Source organism: Cavia porcellus, unplaced genomic scaffold (genome assembly GCF_034190915.1).
Source record: "Cavia porcellus strain 051 isolate PalLab524CR breed Dunkin Hartley unplaced genomic scaffold, mCavPor4.1 scaffold_3, whole genome shotgun sequence".
In the NCBI taxonomy this organism is placed as follows: Eukaryota; Metazoa; Chordata; class Mammalia; order Rodentia; family Caviidae; genus Cavia; species Cavia porcellus.
In genome coordinates this window covers 114,441,690-114,451,686 of record NW_026947486.1, presented here as the reverse complement: position 1 = coordinate 114,451,686, position 9,997 = coordinate 114,441,690, and positions in this window count along the sequence as shown.

Here is a 9,997-nt window from a genome sequence, read left to right as displayed (position 1 = left end):
ATGCATTGCGTCCCCTTCTGTCACAGGGGGTGGACAGTCTGTACTAGCGGCAAGGGCCAGTCCTCTGCGTTCATTCCTTCCTGACCCAGTCATCCTCTTGACCCACTTTAGCAGCATGTGGTGCCCGATGTTCTAGATATCAGTTTATTTTGCCTATTGTCTCTCTTCCTCACCAGACCAAAGAAAAGCTCTCGAAGAGCAAGGACTTGGCCTTTTTATTTTCCGTGATACAGCCTGAAGTCCTCAACAGTTCAGTGCACAAGGAAAGCTCCCCTGCCCAATGTTGATAGTGGTTTAACAAAAGTCAAAATCAAATACATTTGGGAACCTGATGGTTAACCACAGTTAAGCAGATTTTTCCCCAAAGGACTCCTCTGAATCTTTTTGTTAAATCTTTACCATGCTAACACGCAGGTGAGAGAGGAGGGTGGGCCCACGGTGAAGACAGTGGATATGGATAGGTGATGCATTTGGATCTTTAAATAGAGAGTTGAGAGGATCTCTTCATGAGTTCGATGTAGATGATGATGATGATGAAGAAAAGGAGAAGCACAAGATTCTCTCTCTCTCTCTCTCTCTCAACACACAGAACACATAGCAGGCCACAGGTGGAGTACAAGAATGCAGCACCTTCAAGCTCAGCATTTGCTAGGCAGGTGCCACCTTGGTCACCTGAGCCAGGGGTAGATCTGGTCCCTTCAGGTTCACACAGTGCCTCGTCCTTCACACTCTCCCATATTAGAACCTAGCTTGAGTGTGGAATGAGTGGAGTGCACATGTACACAGACCCTGCCTGCACCCAGCGAGCAGTCCTGGCCCCGAGCCTCAGGAACACAGCCATGGACACTCTCTCATCAAGTGACTTTCCACCTCGCCGTTGGCTGTGGCAGGGCAGCAGATCTACTTGGTTGGCTGGACTCACTCTTTCAGCTTGCTTCAATATTCCATTGTTGTCTCTTCAGCCAAAGCCTAGTTTTGGTTTGATGTAGTTCTGCAAATCCCAGTGTATGAACTCTGCAAAGCCCACTGCACTGGGAGAGAAGATGCCATGAAACAGTGGATGGTGTGAGTCGGGGCCATGGGGACCCAGGGCTGCTTGGAGTCAGAGGCTGAAAGTGCAGGGGCGAAATGGTGTTAGCAGCCAAGTGGTGGAGTGACATGGCTGAACGTACGCATGTCCCGGAGTCTCAGATGATGAGTGCTGGCAGAGCACTCACTGAACACCTACTCTCTCATCTGTGAACCGAGGAACCAAAATACAAAGAGGAGCAAAGAGTTCCCAGGCCAGTGTTCTTTTGGACTCGGTGGCAGTAAATAATGTAAAGACAGAAAATAGAAGAAAAGTGGGCACATCAACCCTGAGTGTCTGCAGGCCTGCTATTAGAGGTAGCTCTGCTGAGACCTCTCTGAGCTTCAATTTCTCCATTAGAGCATTGAGGGGCTGGTGCTTGGATTCAAATTCTACAGAGGCTTTTTTTTGGGGAAGAGAATGGGCCCCTCACTCAGGTCTATCTGAAAAACCCCAACCCCTCCATCCCAGATTGTGACCCCTTTTCCACCAAGGGTAAGGATGAGGCTTCAAAGGCAACAGATTGAGACTCACCTTGCAAGGTCCTGCATTGCACAAAGAACATCTCAGATCATCAGCCAGCTCTCAGATACTGGAGTTCCACAAGGTTAGAATAATCCCTGCCACCTCCAAAAGTTTACACCTGAGCAAAAATAAAATTTCCTCCAAACAGCAAACCTGCTAGGCTGCAAGTTTAATAAGCTATTAAACGGCACCATCTGAAACCTGCAATCAAAGCAAAAACACTGTAAAATAAATCAAAAGAGATAAGAAAAGATTTCACATTGTTAAAAGTTTATGCTATTTCTGACTCCCCGAAATGTTACCATTAACCTAGGAGTTAATCAGAGTTTTTCATTTACCCGTTGTTCAGAGCCATAATGAGCACTTTAACAGGGTAAATAAAAAGATCTAAAGAAGCAATAAACGCGAATGTCACAAGTGGCAATCATCTACCTTGTGAGGCTCATACGGTACAAAGCGTAGCACAGCTGGAAACAAATGATTCCAAAGAACACTGTAAATAACCTCCAAGCCCACTCCTAATTAAAGCGAAGCCCCACTTTCTCATGGGCATTGAATATATGAACCAATTAAGAAAATATCATTTCTTTCCAGAAAGGGCTATGTGCTATGTGCTATGTGCTCTCTCTCTCTCTCTTGCTTGCTCTCTCTCTCGCTCTAGCTCTCCACTCTCTGTCTCTCTCTCTCCCTGTCTGTTTCCTCTAAACAATTTCCCCCAAAGAACTGTCCTCCAACGATTCCAAGCTCCTATAATGAGACATCTCTGCTTTAAGCAAATTTTGCACCTGTAACCTGCAGAAATATAGCCATAGCATTTGAAAAATTACCTCCATGCTGCACAGTGCCATGAAAATTTATCTTTGAGATGATTTTATTGCATGGTTACCCTAGGCAATTAAATCAATAAATCTTAACTGTCAGGAAGGTTGGCCCGATGCCAGAAATAAATGAAATGCGCGAAATCAGTAAATAAAAGGTTCCTGACAACTCATTCCAGAAATTATTTAGCAGTTGCAATTGTGGAGGGTTTTATGTTTCACTCCTCAGCCTTTATTGACATCCTTTCTGAGAAATAATTATGCTAACAAACACAATGGCTCCACTACATAGATGTAAGAGTTTGCCAAGCTATAAATTACTCTCCGTGAAAATCAGGAAGGAAATATGGCCACATGGCCAGAGGTGGTAGGCCAGGACTGGTCTGGGTTAGGGACAGGTCTAGGGAACAGCTCCCTGGTGCCCTGCAGAGGGAGCCTGGCCCTTGCTTCTCCTCTCAGCTACTGTATCTTGCCGCTGGCCTTTTCTCCTCTGTCAGGTGCCCTGCCCTTAGGGGCCCCACAAGTCTTCTTTTGATAACAATAGTACTCATTGAGTGGTTCTCACTGATCTATCCTTTAGAGAAGTTCTATCCTGCGGAGTGTTTTTATTGTCCCCATTTTACAGATAAGAAAATTGAGACTCAGGTTCAGTGATATGTTCCAGATAACTAGCGAGCAGCAGAGTAGCAACTGAAGCCGAGGCCAGGTGCCTCATTGCTTTGCCATGATACCCTCATGCTGTTTTTAATGTGTATCTGGGGGACCCTGGAACCAAAGAATTGAAGATGGTTTGGGGCACATCTTCTCTTGCCCTACCTCTTTCTGTATTTCTCATCTGAATTGTCCCTACTCCGTGGGTGGGTACCCTCCAGTCTGGGTCCTTTGGAAGAACCCTCATGGAAAGGAGAGGATGATGGCTGGATGGCTCTGGTATGTTGGCTGTGTGTGAGGGAAGTGGCCTGGGTGAGGCCCTCTAGGAGTCTAGCAGTGGCCTTCTCTAAGACCTGCCCTTCTGCACTGAGTGTTGGTCAAGCCTGAACTGTCCTTCCCTCTGACCTTATCTTCTTGAGAAGATTCTACTTGTAGCTTTTTAATTCCAGTGTAGCTGGTACCTCACTGGTGAGACCATCCTTGACTGGTCACCCGCCACCAATATAGGCAAGAACCTTATAGGCCAGGCAATCTATATTCTCAGTAGTCACCACAGTTGCAGTTTTACGATTATTTGTGTCATTATCTGTTGAGTGGCTTTCTCTATTACTGGGCCAGAAGCTCCATGAAGGCCAGGGACATCTAGTTTAGCATGACCCTGAAGGCTCGGAACCTCATCCAGCATGCATAATGATTATTTACCAAATGATAAATGAGCAAGAGGTGGTCGCCTTTGTCAGTTCTGTCATAATAAAGAGCCATAGATGGGGTGGGTTAAATAACAGAGAAGTTTTGTGTCACAGTTCTGGAGGATGAAAATCCAAGATCAATGTCGCTATGTTTGTTTCTTCTGTCCACTGTGAGGCAAGGGTCCATTCCAGGCCTCTCTTCTTAGCTTTCACATGGATGTCTTCATATTCATATGACCTTCTCCCTACATCTCTCCAAATGTCACCTTTTGGGGAGGACACAAGGTACCCGAGGTTAAGGCCTGTTCAAATCACCCTATTTCACTTGACTGCCCCTGAAAAGACCCTATTTCAAATAAGATCTCACTCTGAGGTACTGGGGACTTAGGACTCCAGCATATGGATTTGGAGAGGGGCATATTTCAACCCACACTTGGAGGCAGCTGACCCAGGGGCAGAAATTCCTCATACTTCTCCAAGGCCAGTGTTCCCAGTTGCTGCCAGAGCAGCGCTCAGCAGAATGGCAGGTTCCTTGTCAGCTTGCTCCTAAGAGACTCTTCTAGTCACCTTGTTTTGGGTGGATTCCAGCTGAGCCGCATAGCTCTGTCTCCAGTGGCTGCATGGAAGTGTCTTGTATCAGGAGAGAAAGGCTGGGCTAATCTAAAGATACTGAGAAGCCAGTAGAGTGTGGCAGCCAGGAATGAGCTAGACGTGAGGCTTCAGACTTAGCAGTCTCTCGCTCAAGATCCACTTTCTTGTCCTCCCCTTTCAGTCCTCTCTGCTGTTGTTGAGACTGACTTTCACTCATCTGCTCCCGCGCAGGCCAGGGAGGTAGGCCGGGGGTGCTCCTGAAACAAGGGACTTTGGAGCTAGTGTCACCTAGTCCTGGAAGAGAAGGTCTTCCCTGGATATAAAGGCTATCTACACAGTAGTGATGCCTCATGACCAACAGGGGGAGACATTGCAAGGAAGCAGCTCAGGAGAGCGCGCAGAGCTCAAGGCAGACACTGGAGGGGAGGCCCAGAGGAACAAGGCTGGGCTTCCCTGACAGTCTGATGCTATTCAAGGAACAGGGCTCAGGTCTTCCTGGAGGGCCTTGGAAGTGGAGACCAGGAGGAAAGTTGTCCCTGGTGTGTTACCAGACAGGGAACTCCAAATCATTTTGGGGCAGCTACAGCTGTAGCCAGAGGACAAAGCCGCTGGACTTTACCCCACCATCAGGACGCTAGGGTCCCTCGGAGATGTGGGAGACGTGAGGGGCCAGCACCACAGTAATTCAGGCAACCCCGGAGTGCAAGAGAGGCAAACAATAAGATGTTCTTGCAGTTTTCTCATTGGTTCTTTCTTTGAGCTTCAGCAAATGCAAATCTTTTTTTTTTTTTTTTTTTTTAATAATTCCCGCTGGCAAATTCCCAGGGCAGATAATTCTCCATCAGTACATCATGAGCACCAAGGTAGTTATTTTCAAATTAATGGTTTGATGCAAAATACAAGCATTGTTATTGAACTGAGGGCTGATAGATGGCAAACGTGCAGGATCTAATAAGTAAGTGCAAACTTTGCAATGACAGCCACAAGATTTCAAAATAATAATAATTTGCATTTGTACAGCACCTTTCATCTGACTAATGAGCTTAACACAATTAATTCATTAATTTATTATGCTCGCCTAAGCAGCACAAAAGTAAGGGTTGCTTGAATAATTTTCTGCTTCGAGAAACCAAGGCAAGGAGAAAAAGACCCTGTAGGTTTCGAGGACATATTTCAAGAGTCTCTAGGCCCGCTGCTTCAGGGGAGACACAGAAGGGGAGAGTTCTCTACGTTGGAGGTGAACTCTTCTTGTGCCCAGGAGGGATGAAGTAGGCAGAAATCTGAGATGGTCCCCTAAATTCCTGCCCTCTGCTATCCATGTCCTCCGTAAGCTCCCTCGAGTGTGTGCAGGTCCCATGAATATCATGATTATCACTTATATGTAATTGGGTGACATTATATGGCCAAAATGAAGAGATTTTGTAGAAGTGATTACGGCTCCTACTAAATTTGATTTGCGTTCATCAAAATGGAGATTATTTTGGGTGGGCCTGACCAAATCAGGTAAGTGCTTTGCAAGAGAGTCTAGAAGACAGACTCTTTTCCAAGGGCCTTGAAGAAGAGCATGAGCTCTCCAGCTCCAAGGAAAGAAAGTGTGCCAAAAATCTGAGGGAGGGTGTAAGAGAACCTTGAGCTGCGGGTGAGATCACAGCTCTGGCTAACACTTTGATTGCAGCCTGGGTGATCATGAGTGAAGGATGCAGCTAACAGATGCTGTCTCACTTTTTCATTGCTGAGAGAAAATACCTAACACTCACAATGTAAAGGAGGAGGAGCGATTTGTTTGGCCTCACATGTTTTAGAGGTTTCAGTTCATAAATCAGCTGGTTCCAAGGCAGGACAGTGGGGCCTGACAGAGGAGAAACAGTTCATGGCATGGCAGGTAGGAAGCAGAGAGGCTCAAGGATATAGGAAGGATTTTTTTCCAGGCCACCTCTGTTTTTACCAAGCTACACCTCCCAACATCACAGCCAGCTGTAAACTCATCAGTGGACTCACTCATTATCACACAGCCATGATCCAATCTCCTCCCCAAACCCCCACCTATGAGCACATGAGGCTTTGGCGGACAATGTAGACATAAACCATAACAGATACCCAGACTCCTAAACTCCTTAATCATGAGAAAATAAATGCAGTAAGTATCTGTGCTGCTTGGGATGGTATTTGCTATTACTGTTGCTGTTGGGATTGGAAGTCTTGTTGGCCTTGAACTCCTGATCCTCCTGCCTCCGGCTTCCTTAGTAGCTAGGATTTTTAAAACAGTAAATTTGTGATGCGTTATTACTCATAATAGAAAACTAATTTGATGCTTTGCTCATACCTCATAGATTTTGTGTTTTGTGTTCTGAGTTGCTCCTATAATCTAAAAAGGCCCTGAGATATCTTAACTCATATAGGGTACAGTTTGCATTTGACAATTGGGTTAGTAAAGATTATAGTTGTCTTGGGGTAGCTATCTATGTTAGTACTAGATTTCAAGGTTTTAAAGATACTTGGGATCCAAGGATTACCTCACGAGGTCTGTCTATGAGCTCTAAAACCCAAAATATCCAATGGCTTTTGAGTGACCTTTGGTGGTCTCCCAAAATATAGGTTTTGGGCACAGAAATTCAGCCATGCCTATGGATCCAGCCCACCAAAACCAATAGTAAAGGTTATGGCATACAGCTCTGACTGGAAGAGTTTAGGTTGGAAAATGGATTTTAAATGCTAATTGCAGATTAGAATCACTTGAAGGGGTTTTCTGACTACCTATCTAGCAGGTGGAAGGTGTTTGATGGTTGGAAGGTGTAACAGCAACCCTCAGTTTAATTAGATGGTGATTTTCAAGGTGGACTTTCTGAACCGCTAAGAATTTAAGCTCAACCAAGACTGAGGTGGCCATCTCCGAGTATGATGAGCTGGGCACTAAATTAAGAGCAATGACAGAGACCATATGCCCAGCTGGTTGGACTATAAGGACTGGGTAGGAGAGAGCTTGGCCTGAGCACCCATTGGCGCTGGAGGTGTCTGGGCTATACCTTAAAGAAACTGTTTTTTTTTTTTTTTTTTTTTTTTCCTGGAAAGGGCTTTGCTTTAAGATGTACTTTGTGGCTGTGAGTTACTCATTGAACCTAGACTGAGATTTGGTCAGTTTCAGGGGTGTCCAGGGCTCGTAGAGGCTTTCAGGACAAGACCCAATGGAGCTCATCACTGTTACTGCTGTTTGTCATTTGATGCTTCAGGCCACCACCTTTTTTATTTTTTGCTGCCTGATGTAGTGAATTTAAGGAATTTGGACACTGATGCTGGCAAAAGACACAATCATGAGATGGCAGCGGCACATAACAGGCTTTATTTGTGTGACACTTTGCATGTAGGCAAAATAACAGGCTTTATTTGGTAAGTTCACTTGTAGGGGAGAGGTAAGAGAAATACTTATTGTAGTTCACAACAATAGCATGGTGCAAAGGATAGAAGATTACTCAACGATTACCCAGCATCAGTGCTCAGTGCATACTCCAAGAGGCCCAGAAGCGCTGCCACTACCCGACACCCCTCAGTGTGACAGAGTCTGATAAAGACAATCTCAATCTGAAGCCTCTGGGACTTTGTTATGGATAGAACCAGGAAGCAAGGATAAAACAAAGATAAAGGGTGTCTGGGCAGGAAATCATGTAGGTGGCAGAGGAAGTACAGGGGATGGCCAGGGTGGCATGGCAAATGACTGACCTTGGGACCTATCGAAATGATAAATTGGAGTATGAAGGGACAAGGTCTACAGGGTTCACTCCTTGAGGCAATGTATTTGACTCCACTTGGACATGTGGCCCTGCCCACTCTCTTTCACTCTCTAGGCATGCATTCTGGGAGGTCTGGGGCATGTGACTCCAAAAGTTGCTTATCGCTGCATATCCATCCCATATATATCTCTGGCCAGTGCCTCCAAGGTACTTCATAAAACGAGACGTTGCAGAAGGTGGATTTGGAGGCCACCATTGGAAGGCGAGGAAAGCAAGGCCAGTGCTAGAGAAAGAGGAGGCAGAGAGGAGGCTTGCACATCTAGGCGCTCCCATTCCGTCATTCAACAGGGAACCTCTGTGTCAGATACCTCAGACAGCCAGTGTGATTTGGGGTGTTTATAGCCCCCAGTTTTGTCTGCTCTTTGCCTGGCGGATGTTAGGCTCACTCTCATAGGATCCGTGCACAAGTAGGTTTTAAATGGACAAAAATCTGCTTATTTGTGGTTACATATATGACAATTATATTGTAAAATGTTAACTTTGATGCCAAAGGACTTTCAAACCAACCAGTCCTAGTCTGCTAGAAAGAACAATTTAAGAACCCGTGTGCAGGAATCTTGAATTAGCCAGGTATTTGGCACTGGGATGGTCACAGGAAGATTTTGTCTCTCTGCCTAGTCTATAGTATTATTATAGACATCTAAATTAGGTAGGAATATTATAGGCAATCGGACAGCCGTGGGGCTTCTAAGGAGTCAGTGCAGTGGATGAGAACACAACAAAAACTGCCTGGAGGTGCAGCTAAAGAAGATTAAAGTCACAATGGCCAGATTTACATACTTCCCTAAGGAAGTTTGAGATTCCTGGTACCAACCTTTTGAGATTTCCTATATACACAAATCATTATCTCATTAGGTGTGGGCTACCCTCACCCACCTACTAATACTAAAACTAAGATGAAGATTAAGACTAAGACTATAGATTATTGACCAAGGTTAATGAAGTCACCCATATGCCTTTGCTACCATTAGATCAATATTAGTTAAATGGCTATACTTGTAATCTTATTGGCTGTTTATAATCTGGCCCACATCGTACCCACTCCTTGTGACTTGGATCTATAACACTTTCTCAGAGAAATGAGCTCATTGGCATCCCATTTGGGATCCCTCCTTTCTCTCAGGAGCTATTCCCTATTCCTACTTCCTAAAAATTTTCTTACTCTTAACCTCTATTATTCGTTAGAATTCATTCTTTGACTTCAGGGGACTAGAACTCTGTGTATCTGACTGCTAGCAGACTGGGAGTTAATATTTTTGCCCTATATTGGTGTAATCTGCAAATGTTTTCTATATGAATCTGTACCAGAAAAGCTTGTTTTTTTGTCTTTTTCATTTGTATCGGTACCAGGGATTGAACTCACGACTGCCTGCTTGCAAGGCAGGTGCTTATGCCGCTGAGCTAAATCCCCAGCCCCAAGAGAAGCTTCTTTTCTATTTATCATGTCACAGCTCTGTCCTTAGAGTTGGAATTCTGGGAGCATCTCAGATCACCATTGACATCTTCTGCTTAGTTCCACCCATGCCCAGGAGAATGTCTCCTTAGAGGGCCAGCCCTCCTTCTGGGTCCCCTCTTGTGTCTCTGGCCTCATTCAGGGACTCATATATAGGGAATAACACTTTCAAGTGAATTTTGAGTTGAACTAACTATAAAATTCTTGAAGAGTTGCAAAAACTCAAAGAATATTCTGAATTTGAGTCCTTATAGGGTATTTTTCTTACAGTGCTGGAAACATTTTGTTTTGCTCCCTCAGTGAGGTGGGTAGAATAAGCATGTTATGAAGCTTTTTCTCTGATAAGCCTGAAACAGTAGTTTTTCATCCTGGTTTTGTATGAGAACTAACAGAGGAGCATTATAAGAAACTGATGT